Genomic DNA, 9,516 nt, shown 5'->3' on the forward strand with positions numbered 1-9,516 from the left:
TCCAACTTGACTGTGAGTCCCTGCAAAAAAATGTAGTCCTTCTATTAAGGACTAAGACATTTACAGTGGTGCCTCGCTTAACGAGCACATCATTTAACGACGAATCTGCATAGCGATGTTTTTTTGTGATCGTTTTTGCGATCGCATTGCAATGTTTTAAATGGTAAAACATCACTTTGCGATGATTGATAAGCTGTTTCGCTTACCGATTTTCACATAGCGATGTTTTAAGAACAGCTGATCGGCGGTTCCAAAATGGCAGCCGGGTAAAAAAAATGGCCGCCCGCTGTGTTTTCGCGCCCATTCCTCGCTTACCGGGCAGTGAAAATGGCAGCCGTATGGAGGATTTTCGCATAACGGTGAGTTTTTTGCCCATAGGAACACATTAAATGTGTTTTAATGCATTCCTTTTTTTTTTGTTCCGCATAGCGACAAATCCATATAGCAACGATTTTTCCGGAATGGATTATTGTCGCTATGCGGGGCACCACTTGTATTATGGTCTGAGTTTTTGTGGTCTGTACTTCACCAGCTGTGTCTAACGGGCACTGGCCCATGAAAGCTGAGCCCCCATAATACATGTACAAATGCAGGATTAGATGCTTGTGGTTGGACATGGCAGTCCCGTAAGTGTTAAAGGCTGCTCGATTGTAATTCTGCAAGCTTTCCTGATCTCCCCTCGCTCGCTCCATTTCGTGATTGGTCGTCTGGAGTGAAACGCCAGCTTAGTTTGCGTTCTGATTGTTTGGGGACAACGGCTATTTGTTGGGTAGCTGAAGCATGGACACGTGTTTCTTTGTGAAAGGATCAGCTGGTGGGGTCCGACTCTCCCTATGCCTGATGCCCCCAAAGACTTGGTTCTTTTCGCAATGTCCCGTCTTCCTATACACGCAGTTTGATAGCTCAGCTCTCTGGTGTCCTGACAACTCTGGCGCAAATTGGGAGCTGTGCTGCCCCTTTGAATAGCCCAGTTGCAAAAGAAGGGGGAAAAATACCTGCTAAAATCCCCAAAGTCCCAGCAAGGGCTAACAAAGAGTATCCAGCCAAGCTTCCATTGTCCCCATTCATTTCAGTGGGGCTGGCACAGGGGAACTTTCCTGTTGGATAGCAGCCCAGGTATGTTTGTGGGAGAAATTAAGTCTTCCTCCTTCCAAAACGCACATGACACAACCCCCCCACTACCGTTGCCCTGAACCAACTGCGAAAAACAGAAGTTGCAGTTGCTTTGCATAAACTTCTCTTTTCTTCTCTTCTTTTGCATTTTTTTCCTTTTTGCATTTCCTTCTTCCTTTTGCTGCAGCTGTGGCTGCCAACATTTGGGTCACATCCTTATTGTTGGTCCTGAGAAGAGCAATAGGACGGGGTTGGGGGTTGGGTGGGGGTTGTTGGGCTTCTTTCACCTTTCGTAAGCTTTTCTTCTTCTTTTTCTTCTTCTTGGTCTTGTTTTCGCTCTCCGCCCACTCCCCCAATTATCATTCCAGGCTGGATGAGAGCAAACCTCAAGAGCAAACTGCTTGGGTTAACTCAATCTGTTGACAGGCTCTATGCAAAGATGTGCCTTCCACGAACGGCCAGCAGGTGGCAGTGTGTTTACGGGAAGCCCCATATTCAGGCTCAGTGTGATTCATATTATGAGATTTGGGGTGTTCTGTGTCTAAATCATCCCCACCCTGCTCCAGGTCCCCTTTTCTGGCAAACATTAGGTGGAATGTTTCTTTTTATTTATTTGTTTACCTTAAAATTTCGCTTCTCTGTGTGTGAGGAGCGGAGATTGAAAGGAACTAGCCGAAAGCAATGTACAGCCATGCCTCGCTAGACAGTTACCCCGCATGTCAGTTTTTTTTGCTAAACATTGACTTTTTGTGATCGCTATAGTGATTTGCAAAACAGTGATTCCTATGGGGGAATTTCACTGGCCAGTGTTTGGCCCCTGCTTCACAAACCAATTTTCGCTAGACAACGATTTTGGCAGCTCCCTCCGTGCTCGCAAAGCGGGTGTTTTCGGGACCTTAGCTTCACAAGACAGCTATTTAAACAGCTGATCGGCAGTTTGCAAAGCGGCTTTTGTATGGCCGATCTTCACTAGACAACGATGATTCTTCCCCATTGGAACGCATTAAAGAGGTTTCAATGCATTCCAATGGGGAAATGCTTTTCGCTAGACAATGATTTCGCTAAACAGTGATTTCAGTGGAATGGATTATCATCATCTAGCAAGGCACCACTGTAGTTGCCTGTAACTTATTCCTTATTTGTAACAATTAATATCATTAATAGTTATGCGATTGCCTGTATATGTTATCGGCAGTAGTTAAATTACCAATGTGCCATAAGCAATGCTGAGTTACTTTGAGAAGTAGCTTTAAGAACTATTTTAAGGCGTTAAGGGGCATTTTGTCAGGATTTTTCAGCTTTATGGCTTTTTTTAATCAGTCATAAGTGGCAAGGGATTGGTTTTTTCTTTTTCGAGGGGCTTGTAGTAAGCAGTTACCCGAATTGGCCACTAGAGGGAAGCTGAGAGTATTTGCATTGGCCTGGCCTGTTTGTTAGGTTGAGGCAAGTGAATTGCGAATGGGAGCAACCATTCTAATGATGACAACTTGGCTGTAGAACAGCAATCGAAAACCACAACAGTTCCTTCTAAAAAGTAACATTTTCAGTTCCGGTGGGGGATTTTTTTTGATGCCTTCCCATGACAGGGATCCCCAGAACCCCACCAGAAGTGAATGGTAAATGGGATGGTTGAGTATTTTGTGAGATAGTTGAGTATCCCACAAACTGCACCAAAGCACAGACAGAGTTTTGACTCCTGTCCTCTGAAGATGCCGGCCACAGAGACTGGGAAAACATTAGGAAGAAAAATTCAAGAACATGGCCAGACAGCCCAAAAAACCTACAACAACCTTTGGATCCCGGCCGTGTAAGCCTTCGAGAGTACATTTAAAGGGTTGCTTATTAATTTTCAGTGGGCATGCTGACTTCCAGCATTACACAGATGCAAAAGAGCTTGCCCTCTATGTAGTAAATGGCTGAAAAGTTTTTGCATAGCATAGTAAAGTGCAACTAAAGCAGGCCCATTGAATTCCCGGATTTTGGAGAGGATTTAGCTTGCCAACCCCCCATGGATTCAATGAGCCTGTTGTAGCTGTGACTTATTATGTTAACCAATAGGATTTTGGGCAGTGATATGTTTGTGTAGTGGGATACTGGAGACAGGAATTATCTCGTATTCTAGAAATATTATATTCTGACAACTTACAAAAAGCAAGGAATTCAAAAGGTATCTCAGAACTGATCTACATGTTAAGCTTGCTATGTGTCTAGCATCTAAGATGGGCTCCTAGGAACATCTCTAGTTCCCCGCTGTGGGGCTTCTAAGATCTTATCCAAGCAAGGTATCGCGTTACTGAGCTTGTCTCCATTGTAGGCATCTACTCAAGAGACTGCAAGTCAAAATGTCAACCAAGACATGTTCCATAAGCATGAATAGGATTTCTTTAGCAAACCCAAGATCTGGAAGTGGGTGAAGCATATGACTGCATGCTGGCCAATAGCTCCAGTTGTACCTCATTTACAGATTAGGGTGTATGGCTTGGAAAATGATCAGAGAGGAAACACAACTCCTTCTCCTCCACCGTATATGACCTGGGGAAGGAGCAACTATCTCATCTGACACAGTATTGGGTTAAGAAATGTCTCTTTGGAAGAGCTTTAAAATCCATTTTTGACATCCATTTCCTGCAATAACTGATTTTCTGGATCTTTAAAAAAATATATAATGGTATGCTACTTGGTGAGTGCTCCAACACTGGAGGCATTCAAGAAAAACTTAGCTAATCACTTGGCAGGTATGCTTTGATTGTATTCCTGCACTGAGCAGGGGGTTGGACTTCATAGCCTTGTAAGCCCTTTCCAACTTCACTTTTCTATGAATTCTATGATTCTACTTAAAAGTTTCTTGGCAGGTTTTTTTGACATGAGAATGAACCGCACAAGAAGCATAGAAAGGGTCATAGTGATAAACTCTGCTCCCGGAACAAACCGTGGAATAACAACCTCACCTCAACCCCAGTTTTCAGGAGAGACAAAAAAATCTTGGGGAGGGACGGTTTTGCCACTTTTATCGTCAAGATGACCATATACATTGTCTGGACAGTCCGTTTGCTACCACACACAGCACTGAAGTACAGTAAATTGCCCAGGTTGATGTGCATCTAACCTTTTAATTTCCCCCTTGCTTTTGAGACCCGATCATCTGGAGTAGTTGAGAAGAGGGTTACAGGCTACAAGGGGATGGGGTGTGTTGCCTCCCCATTTCCAGACAGATGCCTTCGGAAAAAAGACTGTGTTAATATGATAGGAATTGTCTGGAATAAGAATAGGATTTTTGGTAAGACGCTCATTTTAATCGTCGCAATCCTTCCTAACAACGATAATTGTAATTTATCCCATTTCTCCAAACAATCATGAGATTTGTATGGCAAGGAAAAAAAAACCAAGAATCAAAATTTATTGAGTGTGGTACCTGATAACATAGATATGTCAAAGGAATATATAGTTATATATATAGTTACTGCAGCCAGAATTCTCTATGCCAAAAATTGGAAAAGTCCGATGGTACCGAAACAAGATCTCATAGAAAAGATAGGGAAATAGCGGAAATGGACATTTTATCAGAAGTGATGAAGGACTGTCCTTTACAAAGGCAGCAGAAAGATGGGACTTACTCTACAAGTGGATTGAATCAATAGGTAGCGCATGAATAGCATATATTGAAATGAGAACTTAAACCTGGAAGGCAGAAAAGAGCAAATAGAGTAACTTGGAATCTTGATATGGCAATAGGTATAGAATGGACATTAGTATGTTATTGTTTCTCCTCTTCCCCATTAACCTCAATTCCCCCCTTTTTGTCACCCCCTTGTTAAAAAATAAAAATTTAATATATATGTATATAAAAAAGAAGCCTTCTACTAGCAGAGACCCACTCACTGCATAAGATTTTCAAAAACAACAACACACACAAAGAAGAAATGAATTAAAATAGCTGCTCCTGGAACCCATGGCCAGGGGCCATGGTGATTGTGTGGCATTCTGGGAGTTGTAGGTTTTTTTTAACAGAAAAAAGTGGTAGCACTTTTATTGGGGAGGGAATGGCGAATGAACCCCTTGGGTCCTGTGTTTTCCATCCGGCCAGACTTCTCTGCAAGATTGTTCAGCCACCACGGCAGCACCATGAAGGCTCTAGTGTTGCCAGCGGAGAGTCACTTGTCAAGGACAAAAGCGGCTGGCAGAGCCTTAATATGTCAGAATCGGGAGGGCTGCCAAGGAAAGCAAGCCCCTTTGTGGCCCGCGCAGTGTCGCTCTCAGCGCATCGCTTGCCTTCCCTGTCCGCGGCCATCTGAACACTGCCTTCTGCCAGTAGGGAAATGAAAAGGGCCACTCAGCAAAACGCACAATGGGGCTGCTATCTCGCATACCAACATCGGGTCAGAGGAGATGGAAGCAAGGAGAAAGCTGGACAGCTTCTGCTCTGCCTGTGTCTTAAAGCCAACTTGCCCTTTCAGTTCTCGAAATCCAGCACTTCAGCCAACAAAAGACATTCCCCCACCCCACCCCAACAGCATGTAGGGATGGGAGCTGATCTGGTCTCATCACACTTTCCCTGTTTCTTTCAGGCTGATGAGAGAGAGACACACACACGCATACAAAGAGTCTTATTCATGGCTCAGAGAGAGAGACTCTGCTGCTTTGGTGCACTTGAAAACCCACCCACTCATTGTTACCGAAATCCCTGGATTAAATACATTCTATGCGCCGGCTCATTTTTGCAGCAAAATCCCTTGGCAATTAGCAAAGTCAAAACAAAACCCAGCCATTGCAACGGCAGCATATGAAATCTCAATAATTTTCCCTACGTATTTAAGCGGATGATTCTTACAGCACTCAGTCTATCTGATTGTCTTTCGAGGGAATTATCTTCCCCTCCAAGAGTTACCGTAAGAACGGTCCTCTTCCATGGAGGTGGGGAATCCGAATTCATGACTCTCCAGATGTTGTTACACTCCAACCTCACGTCAGCCAGAGCAACTAGGAGGTAGAGATGATTTAGGTTGCAAATAATAACTGGAGGGTGAAGGTTTTCCAGTCCTACTCTAAGAGTATCCATCTCAAGGCCAGCTCTACTGTTGGGCAGATGTAGGCAAAGCAAGCATCAGATCTGGGGTGCTAAAAAGTGGCTGAAAAGTATGCATGGTTTTCTTTATTACTTCTGCATTTTTATTGCCAGAAATGGGACCGCAGGGGGTGGGTGGGAGAGAACCTGCCAATGGGATTTTTCTGCCACATGTACCAAAATACTTTGATATGCTTTGGTTATTGTGCACTTTGAATTGAGGGGCCTGGAATGCATTTATATTGTCAAATAGGCCTTCTTTCTCCTATTTAGTAGCCATTATTGGATACATTCTGTTGCAGGGTATTGAATTTTTGGTTAAATTCCTTTACCTGCACAGTAGAAGTACATAGATTGACAGAAGAGAATATTTTTAGGCTTAACATAAAAAAAACAACAACTAAGATCATGGCCACCGGTCCCATTACCTCCTGGCAAATCGAAAGGGAAGATATGGAGGCAGTGATAGATTTCACCTTGTTGGGCTCCATGATCACTGCAGATGGTGACAGCAGCCACAAAATTAAAAGACGCCTGCTTCTTGGGAGGAAAGCGGTGACAAACCTAGACAGCATCTTAAAAAGCAGAGACATCACCTTGCCAACAAAGGTCCGTATAGTCAAAGCTATGGTATTTCCAGTGGCCATGTATGGAAGTGAGAGCTGGACCATAAAGAAGGCTGACCGCCAAAGAATTGATGCTTTTGAACTGTGGTGCTGGAGGAGACTCTTGAGAATCCCCTGGACTGCAAGGAGAACAAACCTATCCATTCTAAAGGAAATCAACTCTGAGTGCTCATTGGAAGGACAGATCCTGAAGCTGAGGCTCCTATACTTTGGCCATCTCATGAGAAGAGAAATCTCCCTGGAAAAGACCTTGATGTTAGGAAAGTGTGAAGGCAAGAGGAGAAGGGGACGACAGAGGATGAGATGGTTGGACAGTGTCACCAAAGCTACCAACATGAATTTGACCCAACTCCAGGAGGCAGTGGAGGATAGGAGGGCCTGGCGTGCTCTGGTCCATGGGGTCACAAAGAGTCGGACATGACTTAACGACTAAACAACAAACAACAATAATTTCATGTTCCATTGCAATCCACCCCTTTGTCATTAACTGGCACTTAAGAGTCTCAATAACATATCTGACACATCTATAAGAGAGAGAGAAAGTCTCATTACAGTACTTACAGTTGTGAGCAGATCAACAGCAAACTGACTGACAGACTTCAACAGACTAAAGAGCAGAAAAAGAAAACAGAGCAGGGAGGCGATATTCTCTTTGATTTCAGAGACAGGAAAGAAAGAATGGGCACTGGTTTTTAAGGAAATTAGAAAAATTGTTAGATGCAATATTCAGTTATTGTCAAGTATTGCCTTCCTGAATATAATTAAGAATGACCATTTGAAAAAAGATCAGAAAGAGTTAGTAGTTATAATGGTTACTATAGCAAGATTAATATTTGCAAAGGATTGGAAAAGCGACAAACAAATTAATCTTGAAGATTGGTATAAAGAAATGTGGAGTTTAGCAATTAACAATAAGTTAACACGCGAAATGAAAATAAGAAGAGGGATGGTACAGGCTAATGATTTCTAGGATGTATGGAATTTATAATTGGAATATGTCTTTTCAAAGGGAAAAGGTTATAGGCTAGCAGAAGAATCCATGTATTTTTGCAGAGGAATGGGGTGAAAAATATTAAAATGATATTATTGGTTACCTAGTCCTGAGGCTGAAGGTGGCACGGCTGGGGCAGGTTTAATTTCTATTGTTTATCGTTTTTATTGAATATGTATTTGTTAGTTTTGTTAGTTGTTATTTTCCTTTAATAAATTTAAAAAAAAGAATTCAGAGGCGGTGAAGGAAGGATTAGTTAGTGCTGGATAGCCTGATAGTCACTGACAGTCACCAGAAAAGGCCCCTCCCAGCCAAATCTGCTAAAGGCAGCATGCAAGGTTTCAAAAACTCCAGCACATCCTCAATCATCATCAAGGGTGAGCAGCATTTCTTGAGACTCCGGTTTATGCAGACTCTATCTGTGTTCTAACTCCTGTCCTCTGAAGATGCCGGCCACAGAGACAGGCGGAACATTAGGAAGAAAAACCTCCAGAACACGGCCAAACAACTCGAAAAACCTACAACAACCATCAGTTCTCAGCTATGAAAGCTTTTGAGAATACAATTCATCCTTGCTCCATGCCTGCTATGTTTCAATGAGTCCACCATTGTCCCCACAGCTGTTGCCCCCAGCTGTTCCCCTAACTCCTGTGAGGAAGGACAGCAACGTGAAGGGCCGGTCCTTGAGCCTCAGCTGTTCTGTGGTGAAGCACAGGGCCATACTGGGAAAGCCGGAGGACTCAGAAACAACAGAATGTTTCTAGGAAGAAGGGCCAAAACTCTGCCGGAAGATCCCATACATGTCTTTGATAGAGAAAAACCTAAAGACAGAACAATTCGGTAAGTTCATTTCAGGCAGCATGAATCCTTGTGAAACAAAGCTTTGAGAGGAATGTTGGATGCCCAGAGGAGCATCTAGAAGGGAACGATGCTATAACAAAATAGCAAGGCTAGTTCCAGCTCCTCCTGAAATGTTGGGTCTTTCTGGAATCAGAACGTTCAATGCACAGCTTTCCCAAATGCCATTGCATTCACCGACAGAAGCAGTCCTACAGCCAACTTCACTGCACCAACATAAAGACATTGCCTTTACCCTGTTATCTGTGGTCTCCCCACAGTATGTCAGTGACTCACCTCCTCGGATCAGATCTTTGCTGTCTTTAAAATTGTGCAAGGAAAGCAGCAGGTTTTTCTGCATTCAAACTGCGACCCTAAAAACCTAGAATGGATAGCGCCATTATGTTTGGGCGGTAGAAATGCGATGAGTGGCTATGATCCAAATGTATTAAAATAGAGCACTCTCTTATGGCTTTTTTTTCTTTTCTCTTCTTTTTCCTTTTCTTTTTCAGTAGTGATAAAGTTCAACTACTATAGTTCGGTTTTTGTTTTATGTGATCTGTTATATCTTTATTTTATTTTATTTTGTAGCCGTTGCAGGCTGCCTTTCTCCCAGCGAAGCATTCCAAGGTGACTGACCAAGTTAAAACAAGTAAACCTCTTACAGCACGACATCTTACAGATTAAAAAGCAATTAAACATGTAATAAGAATCGAAAACCCATTAATCTGTTTAACAGCATTGAAAAGAGACATAGAAAAACAAAAAAGCCAAAAACCCAACATGGAGGGATTCGGTAATTAAAAACCTGCTTAAAGAGGTGGGTCTTCAACTGTTTGCAAAAGGGTAAAAGAGAGGGGTCCAACCTAATCTCCTGAGGGAGAGCA

This window comes from Pogona vitticeps, chromosome 5 (genome assembly GCF_051106095.1).
Source record: "Pogona vitticeps strain Pit_001003342236 chromosome 5, PviZW2.1, whole genome shotgun sequence".
NCBI lineage: Eukaryota > Metazoa > Chordata > Lepidosauria > Squamata > Agamidae > Pogona > Pogona vitticeps.